The sequence below is a fragment of the Rattus norvegicus genome, chromosome 14, assembly GCF_036323735.1.
Source record: "Rattus norvegicus strain BN/NHsdMcwi chromosome 14, GRCr8, whole genome shotgun sequence".
Lineage (NCBI taxonomy): Eukaryota > Metazoa > Chordata > Mammalia > Rodentia > Muridae > Rattus > Rattus norvegicus.
In genome coordinates, this window is record NC_086032.1 from 85,346,386 (window position 1) to 85,360,243 (window position 13,858).

At 44.4% G+C, this 13,858-nt stretch overlaps 2 non-coding genes across 2 annotated transcripts; one reads left to right on the plus strand and one right to left on the minus strand.

Annotated features, from left to right (window-relative positions):
* Window positions 1-220: 220 nt before the first annotated feature.
* On the minus strand, window positions 221-326 carry LOC120096751 (U6 spliceosomal RNA). The gene has a single exon (XR_005493592.1). It is a non-coding gene; the product is annotated as a U6 spliceosomal RNA (small nuclear RNA).
* Window positions 327-1,415: 1,089 nt separating this feature from the next.
* On the plus strand, window positions 1,416-1,488 carry Trnav-aac26 (transfer RNA valine (anticodon AAC) 26). Its single transcript has one exon. It is a non-coding gene; the product is annotated as a tRNA-Val (tRNA).
* Window positions 1,489-13,858: the final 12,370 nt, after the last annotated feature.

Genomic DNA, 13,858 nt, shown 5'->3' on the forward strand with positions numbered 1-13,858 from the left:
CCACCTTGGCATGTCACCTTGCAGAAGGACTATGTGTATCTTCTACTGAGGCTAGACAAGGCATCCCAGTCAGGGGAAAGGGATCCAAAGGTAGGCAGCAGAGATAAGATAGCCCCTGCTCCTGCTCTTAGGGGTCTCGCATGAGGACCAAGCTGCATGTCTGTTACATATGTGTAGGGTGCCTAGGTCCGTCCCATACATGCTCTCTGGTTGGTGGTTCAAAAACATGGAACACTTCATGAATTTGCACGTCACCCTTGTGCAGGGCCATGCTAGTCTTCTCTGTGTGCTTCCAGTGCTAGTACATGTGCTGCCACTGGGAGCATGGCGGGTAACTTGATAAAGAAAAGGTCTGTTTGGTTCCCAGTTCTGGAAGGTCTGACTCCATAGCAGTCGTACTTGCTCACTTCTGTTGAGGACTCAGGACGGATGGGCTCACAAGGATGGCAGGACATGTAAAAGAAAGATTATGGGGTTGGGGATTTAGCTCAGTGGTAGAGCGCTTACCTAGCAAGCGCAAAGCCCTGGGTTCGGTCCCCAGCTCCGAAAAAAAGAAAAAAGAAAAAAAAAAAAAGAAAGATTATGTCATAAATCAGGAAGTGAGAAAGACGGGGTGGGGATTGATTGAACTCTCAATTGGTCTATGAATCCCTCATTAAGTTCTAACTGTTCTGTTGGAGCAGGCTGTCATGTATGTAGGCTAGCCTCAAACTCACAAATAAGAGGATGACTTTGAACTAACGATCTTCCTGACTCCACCTCCCAAGCGCTTGGATTACAGACGTGTACCACCCCACCGAGCAAATCGTAAAGTCCTATTCAATAGCTGCACTGGGGCAAGATCGAGCTCCCAACACGCAAAACACTGGCAAACAAACCACACACTTCCCCAGTGACTTCCACTAAACATTTATCACAGAAACAGCATCAACTTTTTTCTAAATTTTTTGAAGAGATGAGAAAACACTGCAGGGGCCTGCAGGTAGCCACAGCAGGCAGGGATGCAAATGCCAAAGAGGTGAGAATTAAGACTTTGTTAAGATTGACTTCAACCTCGATCAAACTTTCCGATAGTCTGATGCTAGGCAGTTTACTCCCAACAAATTTAAACACAGTATAATTTGGGAAAAAAAAGTTTCCTGGTATAATACAATCCCCAGTGCACAAGAACGCATAATTACATTGAAACTCAACTCAGAGCACATGTCATTTCTTTCAAGAAGATGTGTTCTGGAGACAGACTGACTACCTGTGCTGGCTTACGGGTCTAAGGAAGGATCTGGCTTGGTCTTGGTTATACAGAGAGTTAGAGATTTTTTTGGCTATTGGCTGCCTCTGGTCCTGCTTGGGGGAGCTTGGGGGAGCCGCTGGCTGTACAGGTAAGAGTCATTTAGATTATAAGGTATCCCCGGGGGTTGGGGATTTAGCTCAGTGGTAGAGCGCTTGCCTAACAAGCACAAGGCCCTGGGTTCGGTCCCCAGCTCCAAAAAAAAGAAAAGAAAAAAAATAAGGTATTTCTGATCCTGGCTATTGGAACTTGATGTGGCCTGGCCCAGGAAATAACACAGATCTCCAGGTCATTAATTGCAATTCCTGGCTTTCTGGATGGAAGAACAGGTTTTTACATCCATTCCTCTGAGAGGACCATCCTGTGTGTTCAACACTCCTGGTTTCTCTGGAGATCTGTGGGCATAAGGACCTTTGTGCTGTGCTCCCAACAGAATACCACCACATTCTATTTAATTTACTGTGGAATTAAAGTTAGATAAAGACATCACAAAGAAAGAAGGGTGAGCATTTCTTTTGGGACATACATGTCAAACTCTCCAACAAACTGAGAACAAACAAGGCCCAACAGCACAGGAAGAGGACCCCATGAGATCCATCCCATGAATGTACGAGTGGTTGTGTGAAGAAGGTCCATCCTGTGCCTGCTACATCTCAGCCCAGAGCACTTTGGACTGCACAGTTGCTATTTGTCCAAACTCAGTGAGGACCAAACACTAGCACAATGAAACTATGCGAAGCACCAGAGGACAACAGATGGCATGGGTTGAGGGCAAGTACACTTACTTCTGGGCTCAGGTAAACTTCCTGAAGTGGGTGGAGTCTTATTCCTAGTTGTCCTGCTTTAACTGCAGCTGAGAGTCCAAGAAAGAATTCCACCTCAGGATTTCCTGTCCTGGGGACCATTTGACACTTGGCTAAACACTAAAGGATACTCTATTTCTAGGAAAGACTGGAACCAAACAGGTTGTTTCTGGTTAGGTCCCTCTTAGCAGGACATTGCATTCTCCACACATTCTACAGTAATTTTAGGAAACTACAGTTGTGGGGAGGTGGGTAGTGTTGGGCCAGTTTGTTACCTGGAGAGCAATCCTTAAATTTTTACATATGAAAATTGCCTTCCTTAGGGTTACCATTGCTATGATGAAACACCATGACCAAAGCAACTTGGAGAGGAAAGGGTTTATTGGGCTTATACATCCACATTGTAGTCGATCACTGAAGGAAACCAGGACAGGAATTCAAACAGGGCTGGAACCTGGAGGCAGGAGCTGATGCAGAGGCCATGGAGGGCCCTGCTTACTGACTTGCTTCCCACGGCTTACTCAGCCTGCTTTCCTAGACAGGGCCATCAGCCCAGGGATAGCCCCACACACAATGGGCTCCCCTTCAATCACCAATGAAGAAAATGCCGTACAGCTGGATCTCATGGAAACCTTTTCTCATTTGAGTTTCTCCCCTTTCAGAAAACTCTAGCTTGTGCCAAGCGGGAATAAGACTAGCCAGCCCAGAAACCAACATGACATATCATCTTCGCAGAAAGGAGAGCAATGCATGTCTGTCTCACCTAAGGGAGAAACGGCATTGGACACAATGCGCTCATTCTTCCCAATTGACATGGTTTGAATAGGAAAAGTCCCCCCAGGGGTTCGTGTGTTGAACGCTTGGTTCCTAGCAGGTGACTCTGTTTTCAGAAGCTGTATAAATATTTAGAGGTGTGCCTAGTTTGAGTAAGTAGGTAATTAAGGGTGTGCCTTCAAAGGTTAAATCTGTCTTCACTCCTGTCTACCATTAAGACGCCCAGCTTTAGGCTGAGGAGATGTCTCCGTTGGTAAAGTACTTGGAAGGATCCTTGGGGCTCGCTGACCAGCCAGTTTAGGTAAACCAGCAAGCTCCAAGTTCAGTGACAGATTGTCTCAAAAAAAAAGTGAAGTTGAGCATGGTGGTGCTTAGCTTTAATCCCCACACTCAGGACGCAGAGGTAGGCAGACCTCTATGAGTTTGAGCACAGCCTGGTCTACATAGTGAGTTCTAGGACAGCCAGGATGATGTAGAGAGACTGTGTCAAAACAATGTTGACTTCTGATACTTTCTCCCCTCCCCTCCCCTCCCTCCTTTCCTTCCTTTCGCCCCCTTGCATGCATGCATGTGCACATGCTCAAGTGTATACACACACACACACACACACACACACACACACACACACACATACACACACACACTGAACAAAGGCTTTCTCCACATGCTCCCACTGCCATGTTTGTGGACTTTGGGTTTAACCCTGTAGGGCTTTTTTTTTAAAGATTTATTTATTTTATTTATATGTTAGTACACTGTAGTTCTCTTCAGACACTTCAGAAGAGAGCATCCCATTACAGGTGGTTGTGAGCCACCATGTGGTTGCTGGAAATTGAACTCAGGACCTCTGGAAGAGCAGTCAGTGCTCTTAACCACTGAGCCATCTCTCCAGCCCAACCCTGTAGGATCTTAACTCACTGTTATGGTTCAGTTCCCAAATCTGGACCATGGCCCTGGTCGGCCAGTTCTGGGACATATGTTCAATAAACTCTCCCTCTCTGACTGATATTGGTGTTTGTGTGGTCTGTGAGGCTATTCCTGGACCCCAACACAGGGGACCCGAGTTTAGTTTTTAGGACCCACATTTGGCAGCTCATAATTGCTTCGAACTCAACCTCCAGGGGAATCTAATACCTTTGCCCTCTGCAGGGACTGCACTCACACGCACATACTCACACATACACATGCGCACTGTTCTAGTCTGTCTTTCTATTGCTGTGATAACAGGAATGGCCAAAAGCAACTTGGGAGTAAAGGGTTTACTTCAGCTTGACGTGTACAGGCCATCATGAAGAAAAGTCAGGCCAGAACCTGGAGGCAGCAACTGAAGCAGAGACCAGAGTGGGATGCTGCTTGCTGGCTTGCTCTGTCTGCCTTGCTGTGTCCTTGTTAGCATTTTGTCAGCCTGACACCAGCCAGAGTCATTTGGAACGAGAACTTAATTGAGAAAGACTCTCTACTAAGATTTTCCTATAAGCCAGTCTGTTGGGTATTTCTTGATCAGTGATTGATGTGGAGGCCCAGTCAACTGTGGGTGGTGACAACCTGTGAGGTGGTTCTGAATTGTATGAGAGAGGAGGGCTGAGTAAGCAATAGGAAATAACAATTGAACAACACTTCTCCATGGCTTCTGCTTCAGTTCCTGCCTCCGAGTTCCTGCTTTGAGTTTGTGCTCTGACTTCCCTCAGTGATAGAGTATGACCCGAGGGCTGTAAGATAAAATAAAACCTTTCCCTCACAAGTAGCTTTGGGTTGTAGTGTTTTGTCACAGCATTAGAGACCATAACGAAGACAGAAATTGGTACCAGGAGTAGGGTATTGCTGTGCAGACCTGACTATATCTTGGTGAGAAGAGATTTACCTACTCTATATTTTTATATTCCTTAGGACCACCTTCCCAGGGACATTACCACTCACAGAGGTCTGGGCTCCTCTGCAGCAATAATTAATCAAGAAAATGCCCCCACAGACTTGTCCAAAGGGCAGTCTTATGGAAGCATTCTCTCAATTGAGGTTCCTTCTCCCCAGATAACTCTAGCTGGGGTCAAAAAACAAACAAACAAACAAACAAACAAACAAAAAACCCTCCCACACCAAACCGAACCCAAACTAAAGGAACCACACACAAATAAACACATAATTAAAGAAAAATTAATCTCTAAAATTTTAATTAAGATTAGAGGGATTCTCCCCTCTTCCTAGGAATAGAATTCAGAGCCTTTCATATGCTAGGTATGTGCTCTACCACTGAACTACAATGCCGGCTTGATAATTTTATTTTTATTTTCTCTTCCTTTTCCTTCTTCTGCAATAGGGTCTTATGCAGCCCAGGTTGGGCTGTTACTTGTAGCCTTGGCTGCCCAAAATTCGTGATCCTCCTGACTCAATCGTCCAATGCTAGAACTGCCATCATGGCTGTTAGTTAGCAGTGACAGAGAGACACAGCCTAGCACATCCACCAGTAGCCTAAAGCACTCCCTGGTCACTGCTGTCTTGACTCACCATTGACCAGAGGAGAGGAACTGAAGTTGAATTATAGATTCAACAGAACCAGGAGACTCTTGGCGATGCTGTTCAAGAAACTTTCACTGGGTTTCTGTGGTGGTTTGAATGAGAATGGTCCTCCTACATTCCTACATTCATAATTTGAATGTTTGATCCCCAGTTGGTGGAATTGTTTGGGAAGGATTAGGAGGTGTGGCCTTGTTGGAGGAGTATCACTGGGGGTGACTTTGAGGTTTCAAAAGCAATGTGCCACTCCCAGTTAGCGCTCTCTCTCTCTCTCTCTCTCTCTCTCTCTCTCTCTCTCTCTCTCTGCCTTCTATTTGTGAATCAGGTTGTAAGCTCTCAGCTACTGCTCCAGTGCCTACCTGCTGCAACCATGCTCCTCACCAGGATGGGCATGAACTCACCAAAATTGTAAGCCCCGATAACTGTTACTTCTGTAAGTCACCTTGGTCATGGCGTCTCTACACAGCAACAGAAAATTAACTAAGGCAGAGTCTCCAAAGTTTTTTATTTGAAGCTAGCTCAGGGTTTAAAGCATGAACAGAGAAGCAATGGTGAACACACAGAGTAGTTCTCTATTGAACTACCAGTGAGACTTTCTGTCCCACATGTGCTCAGGGGACAGAAAGCCTCAAGTCAAATGGGGGCTACTTGCATAATATCCTCGAATGCACTAAACTTAGGAGAAGAGCCATCTTGCCTGTGGCATTCCTTGGGTAGATGGAGGCATTCGTCCTCAGGGAGTAACTAGGATCTAAGAAAGCGGAGTAGGGTAATGTAGGGAAGTCTGTATTCTATGCAGGCCACAGACCTTAAGTAAAGCCAAATCCTAGACTCTATCACAGAAGAGAATGTCAAGAAGTAAAATCGAGTCAGCAAATTTATTAAGGAGTGATGAGATAGTGCATGCTTTAGACTTAAATGTGACCTATAGAGAGAACTATGTGAAAATCAGTAGGGGTTGGGGATTTAGCTCAGTGGTAGAGCGCTTGCCTAGCAAGCTCAAGGCCCTGGGTTTGGTCCCCAGCTCCGGAAAAAAAAAAAAAGGAAAAAAAAATCAGTACACACGGAAGATACTAAGCTTTTGGGTTTGTTTGTTTGTTTGTTTTTCTGTTGCTTGTTTGAGACAGATTCTAATTATGTAGCCCTGGATAGCTTGGAACTCAGAGAAACCCACCTTTCTCGGCTTTCTAAGTGAGGGGATTAAAGACATGCGCCACCCACCATGCCTGGCAGGTGCAGACTTTGTGAGGGAAGAGCTTAGGTGTACTTCCAACAGTTATATGTGTGACTGTGTGGCTGTCCAAGTCCCACTAGTCAAAGGAGGTCATTTATAATAAAGTTTATGGATTATATAAAGTTTAAAAATTAAGGAAAAATATGGTCTGGTCTCCTTACTTTTCTTAAAATAATTTAATTTTGTAAATGAAACTGTAAGGTGTTTTCATGAAGTGCATAGATGAGAGAGGAAAGTTAATACAGTTAAGATTAGTGCCACACAGGGCTGGGGATTTAGCTCAGTGGTAGAGCGCTTAACTAGGAAGCGCAAGGCCCTGGGTTCGGTCCCCAGCTCCGGAAAAAAGAACCAAAAAAAAAAAAAAAAAAAAGATTAGTGCCACAGATATTTTGGCCCTAAGCAAACAGTTTGTCATTATTTTAATGTTCTTTTTTAAAATTTTTGTATTTTTACTTATATGAGTACACTGTAGCTTCAGACACACCAGAAGAGGACATGAGATCCCATTACATACAGATGGTTGTGAGCCACCATGTGGTTGCTGTGAATTGAACTCTGGACGTCTGGAAGAGCAGTCAGTGCTCTTAACCGCTGAGCCATCTCTCCAGCCCCCTATTTTAATGTTCTCATCTTTATTGGTTTTTTGTTTGTTTGTTTGTTTAAAGATGTATTTATTTATTTTATGTATGAGTACACTGTAGCTGTTCTCAGACAGACCAGAAGAGGGCATTGGATCCCATTATGGATGATTGTGAGTCATTATGTGGTTGCTGGGAATTGAACTCAGGACCTCTGGGAGAGCAGGCAGTTCTCTAACCGTTGAGCTATCTCTTTACCACCACCATCAACTTTTGATATTAACTACAAGTTTCTCCCTACCCTTTCCTATTTCTAAACACTTCCATATAACCTTTCTTGTTCTCTTTCAAATTGATAGCTTCTTTTTCATTGTTACTGTGTGTGTGTATTCATATATATATATACATATATATATGTATATATATATATACATATATATATGTATATATATACATATATATATGTATATATATATATATATATGTATTCTAAATAAAACCTGCTCAGATGTTATTTGTATTCCGTGATTTAAGGGCTGACCATTTGGTATTGGGTAACTCGTGCTCGTCCCCTGCATTTCTCCATTGCCTGCAGCTCTTTGTGTAGGGTTGAGGCCTCGTGGGCTTTTCTTCACCACGTTGGCTTGTCCGTTGGTGGCGCCCTTGTTCAGCTCACGCTTGGGCAGTCGCGTCGGTGAGAGAATTATTATTTATGTTTCTAAACATTTGCTTGCTTGTCCGTACACGTACCCTGTGAATGAGGTGCACGTGGAGACCAGAAGACGGAGTGCAGTCTTCTGGAGATGGAGTTACAGGTGGTTGTGAGACCGTGTGGCAGCCGCGGATGTGGGAACAGAACCTGGTTTCTCTGCCAAGAGCACCTGTATCTGTAAATTAGTTAAGCCACTTTGGCTCCCGGCGGGTCCCATGGCTCTCTGGATTTGAGAATGAAAGACACATACGTACACGCCAGTTAATATTGATATGCCCTGACTGGTTCAATGGCTGGCCACTTCTAAATCTCCTGGTGGCTAACAGACACTTCCCTGTGGTATTCCTGGCTTAACACCTTCTAAATCTATATTTTATCTTTGTCGCCCTGTGGAGAGCCCTTAATGCTGTTTCTAGGGATTTAGCAAGAATTTGACATTGGGCAAGGACAAGAAAGTAGGCTTAAGGTTAAATATGGCTGAGGAATGTATCCATTCCCTTGGTTATCCTGATAAGCCCCTAGACACAGTGACCATGGGACTTTGTTCATTGCTTTGTCTGACTTCTTCGTCTTTGATCTAAGAACTGACCCTATTCTTCCCGTGTGCCTAGAATGGTATAAGAGCAGACTGGGGAAAAAAAAAAATAAAGCCTCTTCAGCTTCAGCACTGGCTGGAGTCATGTTATAAATAATGTTGTCTAATTGTCTTTTTTTTCTTTAATCCTCACTCGAGACCCTGTTGACTGACTGAGCTGGTTTGGTCATTGCCCTCTTACTTTCTGGGCAACCCATAGGGCCTCATTCCCTTCCACCTACATTGTTGGATGTCTTCTTTCCTTAAGCTCTTAAATCTGATCTCTCTCTCCCTCCGAGTCTCCTCTCCTTCTCCTCTTTCTCTCAGTCCTTTGCCTCAGCAATCTACAAGTCCCACCTCGGTGTCCCCTCCCAGCCATTGGCTGCATGGCAATTCATTACCAGACGAAGCCAGCTTGGGGCAGGGACCCTTAGGTCTGGAAGGGTGGTGTTTGGGATCCAAATTAAGACAAAGCATTAGAAACAATTCCCAACTAGCACCCGGTACTCCTGACTGTTGAGGTCTCTGTCTAGCCCCTAGCTTACTGTTTGTTTTTTTGTTTGTTTGTTTGTTTTTCTTTTTCTTTTTTTCAGAGCTGGGGACCAAACCCAGGGCCTTGCGTTTGCTAGGCAAGCGCTCTACCACTGAGCTAAATCCCCAACCCCAGCTTACTGTTTTTAACACTTAGTTGATATGTATGTGTTTGGGGTGAGGAAAAGGCACGTTTTCTGTAGGCGATTTTGGTTTTATCGGTTGTGTTGAAGTTTCTTGATTTTTGGCCAGAAGGAAACGTAAACTGAATTCCAGGTGAGGGGATTCCCCCACTCTGTGTCTCCTTGGTTTTTCCTGTCTTGCTTTGTTTTCTTTAGACCCTGCTTCATGCCTGGCACCCAGAAGTTTTCTTAAAAGGCACGGGAAAGAGCCCACAGAGAGCAAATTCCAGGTGAAAGGACGAACATCTTCCTCCTATAACTAGGAGCAAGGCTAGCACCCCAATTCACTGCTCCTTCCTTCTGTATGGGTGCTCTGGTCAGAACAATTAGGTAAGGGGCAAATGCATAAGGCATCCAAACTGGAAAAGAAAACTATTTCTATCCACAGATGGTATCATTTTATATATAGTAAATTCAGTAATTTTAAAAAATGCTAAAACTAGTAAGTTCAGTTTCAAGGCACACGTATGTACCCCCAAATCAATACACAAATACAAACCAACCCAAAGGGAAATGAAGAGAGCATCCACCTGTAAGTCCACTGGAAAGAGTAAAGCATCTCGGGGTAAAGGCTTTTCTTTTCTTTTTTTTTTTTTTTTTTTTTTTTTTTGGAGCTGGGGACTGAACCCAGGGCCTTGCGCTTGCTAGGCAAGCACTCTACCACTGAGCTAAATCCCCAATCCCGGGGTAAAGGCCTTTACTAATCTGGGTCTGGTGACACAGGCGTTTAAGTTTAGCCCTTGGGAGGCAGAGTCAGGCAAGAGGCGGTGAATCTCTATGAGTCCAAAGCTGGTCCGCTTTACATAGTGAGTTCCAGGCCACCCAGGACTACACAGTGAGACCCTGCTCCAGGAGAGTCAGGGGGTGTAGTGGCTATTCCTGGTGGTCAACTTGACTATATCTGGAATGAACTACAATCCAGAATTGGAAGGCTCACCTTTGATCCTGTTCTTGAGGCGGGGAGATACAAGTTTCTTGGCATAGTGGCTATGAATCCCAAGGAGATCTCTGAGTTCAGAGTCATCTGGGACAAAGCAAGTCCCAGATCCAGGTCTGGTGGTATACACCTTTAATCTGGGTCATACCTTCTGCTGGAGACCTACATAAGGACATTGGAAAGAAGGAAGTCTCTCCCTCCCTCCCTCTCTCCCTCTCTCCCTCTCTCCCTCTCTCCCTCTCTCCCTCTCTCCCTCTCCCTCACCCACTCCCTCTCTCTCCCTCTCTCCCTCCTTCGCCTGCCTGCCTTGTGAGACTGAGCCACTGCTAGATCCTTGGACTTCCATTCACAGTTGCTGCTGACCATTGTTGGGGAGTTGGACTACAGAGTGTAAGTCATCAACAAATTCCCTGACTATATAGAGACTACCCATTAGATCTGTGACTCTAAAGAACCCTGACTAATACAGGAGAGATTTTAAAAAAAATTTTTTTTTGCTATGGTCAAGAAGTGAATCACGCCTTTAATCTCAGTACTTGGGAGGCAGAGGCAGGCAGATCTCTGTGAGTTCAAGGCCAGCCTGGTCTACAGATACATTTCCAAGAAGCCAGGGCTACACAGAAAAACCCTTTCTCAAGAAACAAAAACAAAAACAAAAAATTGGGTGGTGGTAACTGAGCCTGCCCCTTTCTGCATGTTAGGCAGGGCAAGCATTCTGTCACAAGAATGAAATTAATGAGGAAAAAAATTAACAAAAGAGATAAAGAACTTGTAAAAGTAAAAACTATAAAACATTGCCAAAAATAACTTTACAAGTCCTAGTAAAGAGAAGTGAAGAAATATCCTGAATTCATGGACTGGAGAATTCATAAGTGCTATGATGTCAATACTACCCAGAGTCGTCTATAGCCAACACAGTTCCTTCCCATCGAGCTCTAACAATCTTCTGAGAAGTGGAAGCCCAATCCTCAAATTCCTATGAATTGCAAGAGGCCTTGTGTGCCATGAAGACTGCCAAGTCCACTCAGTGAGGAAGAGAATCACCTTCTCAACAAATGGCACAGAGACAGCTTGAGTTCCACATGTTAAAGAATGAAGATGGGTTTGGGGATTTAGCTCAGTGGTAGAGCGCTTGCCTGGGAAGTGCAAGGCCCTGGGTTCAGTCCCCAGCTCCGAAAAAAAAGAACCAAAAAAAAAAAAAAAAAAAAAAAAGAATGAAGTTGGATCCTCGGGCGGACCTTTTAGAATAATTAACTCAAAATGGACATAAGCCAGTTGTGGATGCATGCGCCTGTAGTCTCAGCTACGCATAAGGCAGGAAAATAATGTGATGTTTTCAGTTTGGAGCCAGTCTGAGAAAGACTGAAATGTTGTCTCAACCAACAAACAAAACAAGTGAACAGACAGGCAATCTAAATACGAACTAAAAAAAAATTCACAAAACTCTTAGAAAAAAACAATAGCAAGGGGCTGGAGAGATGGCTCAGCGGTTAAGAGCGCTGACTGCTCTTCCAGGGGTCCTGAGTTCAAATCCCAGCAACCACATGGTGGCTCACAACCATCTGTAGTGGGATCTGATGCCCTCTGTTGGTGTGTCTGAAGACAGCTACAGTGTACTTATAATAAATAAATAAATCTTAACAAATCTTCGTGATTCAGATTTGTCAATGAATTCTTAGATACTACATGAGCAACATAAAAAAAATCATTTTTCTGCTTCCCTACACCACAGAAATTGTGGGACCTGTCAGCCCCAGTGGAAAGACACGTGCTACATGGCCTCTTGCCTGCTGGCTGCCCTTGGGGACAACTTCTCTCCCAAGACCAAAGATATCAGAGATCCTAGACAGCTGGGCATCAAGGGAGATGCTGACCAGCCACACGCTCATTGGTGACCTGAATGGAAAAAGGCGTTGAGATGCCATCATCCAGAGAGTTGGCAGGCTCACCAGCATGCCTGAGGCTGTGGCTGGCTCTGCTGTCTCCAGCTGCACAACTCCTCTAGCTGATTCTATCCATCCATGTCTGTGTTCCTGTCCATGTGTCCATCCCCAACTGTCCCCATCCCCTTCTCCCTTCCCTTCTTCGGCCTCTTGCAGCAGGAAAGAAAGACTGAAAGGAAGAGTCTGAAGAGCCAGGTGACGGCACAGGATGATGGCTTTTGGGTTAAATCTCTGTTCCCCTACTAATAAAGCCTTTCTATATGTAAATAAATAAATATTTAACTTCTCTTTTTTTGTGGGTAGCAATAAACATGGAAAGATCATGTCCAAGGAGTTGAGCACTTCCTACACGTTTCCAACTGTACATAGTTCTTTCCTGTGAGTCCTTAGGCCTCTAGAACTTTGTATCTTGGTCAAGAGTGGAGTCTTTGAAGAAAACTATATCCTTATGAGCAGATGTGGAAGAATGCTCTTTGTAGAACCTGGACAGGCAAGATGGCTACACTACCTTCTGAAACAGCACCTACAGCTTTGTCCCCACAGCTGCTGCAAGGACACATGCCAGGATAACCCGTTCCCACTCTGAAGGCAGAGCAGACTTCCACTCACTACTGTCAAATAGTTCCACTCTGTGGAGCTCCAACTGCCCAATGGGTTTTTCAGTGTCGAGAGAGCTTTGCTTCCTCACCAAGAAGTTCAGAAACTTCATCTAGGTGTGGGCTGTATTGGTTTTTGTTTTGTTTGTTTGTTTGTTTGTTTGTTTGTCAACTTGACACACGTTAGAATCATTCTAGAAGAGGGAGTCTCAACTGAGAAAATTCCTCCATCAGATTGGTCTACAGGGCATTTTCTTGAGTCGTGATTGATGTAGGAAGGTCCACTGTGGGAGGTGCCACTCCTGAGCAGGCCTTGGGTAAGAAAGCAGGCTGAGCAAGCCATGGGGAACAAGCCAGTAAGGAGTGTTTCTTTATGGTCTCTGCTTCAGTTTCTGCCTCCACGCATCTGCCGTGAGGTTTTATTCTGACTTCCCTTCAATAGCGGTAAAATAAAATAAATTTGTTCTTTCTCTGTTTCTCTTTGGTCACGGTGTTTATTATAGCACTAGAAAGCAAATTAAGCCAGGGTTCACCTCTTTCCCAGACTGACTAAATGAAAGCTGTAAGAACAAAGGGTTAGAAACTAGTCTGGTATGGTAGCATATGCATGTAGTGCCAGCTATTTGGCAGGTAGGAGGATGGCTTGAATCCAGGAGGTGAAGGACAGCCTAGGTTAAAAAGTAGGACCCATCTCAATTTAAAAAGTCAGGGATAAGAGGATCAGGAGTTCAAGATTACTCTAGGCTGTTTATATAGCTAAGGCCTGCCCAAAGAAGAAACAAACAAGTATAAACAAACAAAAGAACTCCACTAGTGTTGCTCTTAAAGAACATTATCAAGAAAATAAAGACAATGTACAGAACGGGGGTGAGGGTGGGGGAATATTTGCAATATTACACACATTTTAAATGTATGGGTTTAAGTATCCAAAGCATGTAAATAACTCCTAAACAAGTTTTAAATTCTGACAAGAGCCTGGAATAGAATATATACAAATTGAAAAAAGGGTGGAGGGCCTAGAAATACTTGAGAAGGTACTTGACAAAGCTAGCTTCCAGGGAAGTCCGTGTATCTGTGTCACATCTGTGTGACACTCTGGAAGCTAGAGACTGATGTTGGCCATCTTCCTCATTTCTGACTGGCTAGACCGACTGACCAGGGAGCTCTCTGGGGTCTCTGTCTTAGCCTTTGTAAC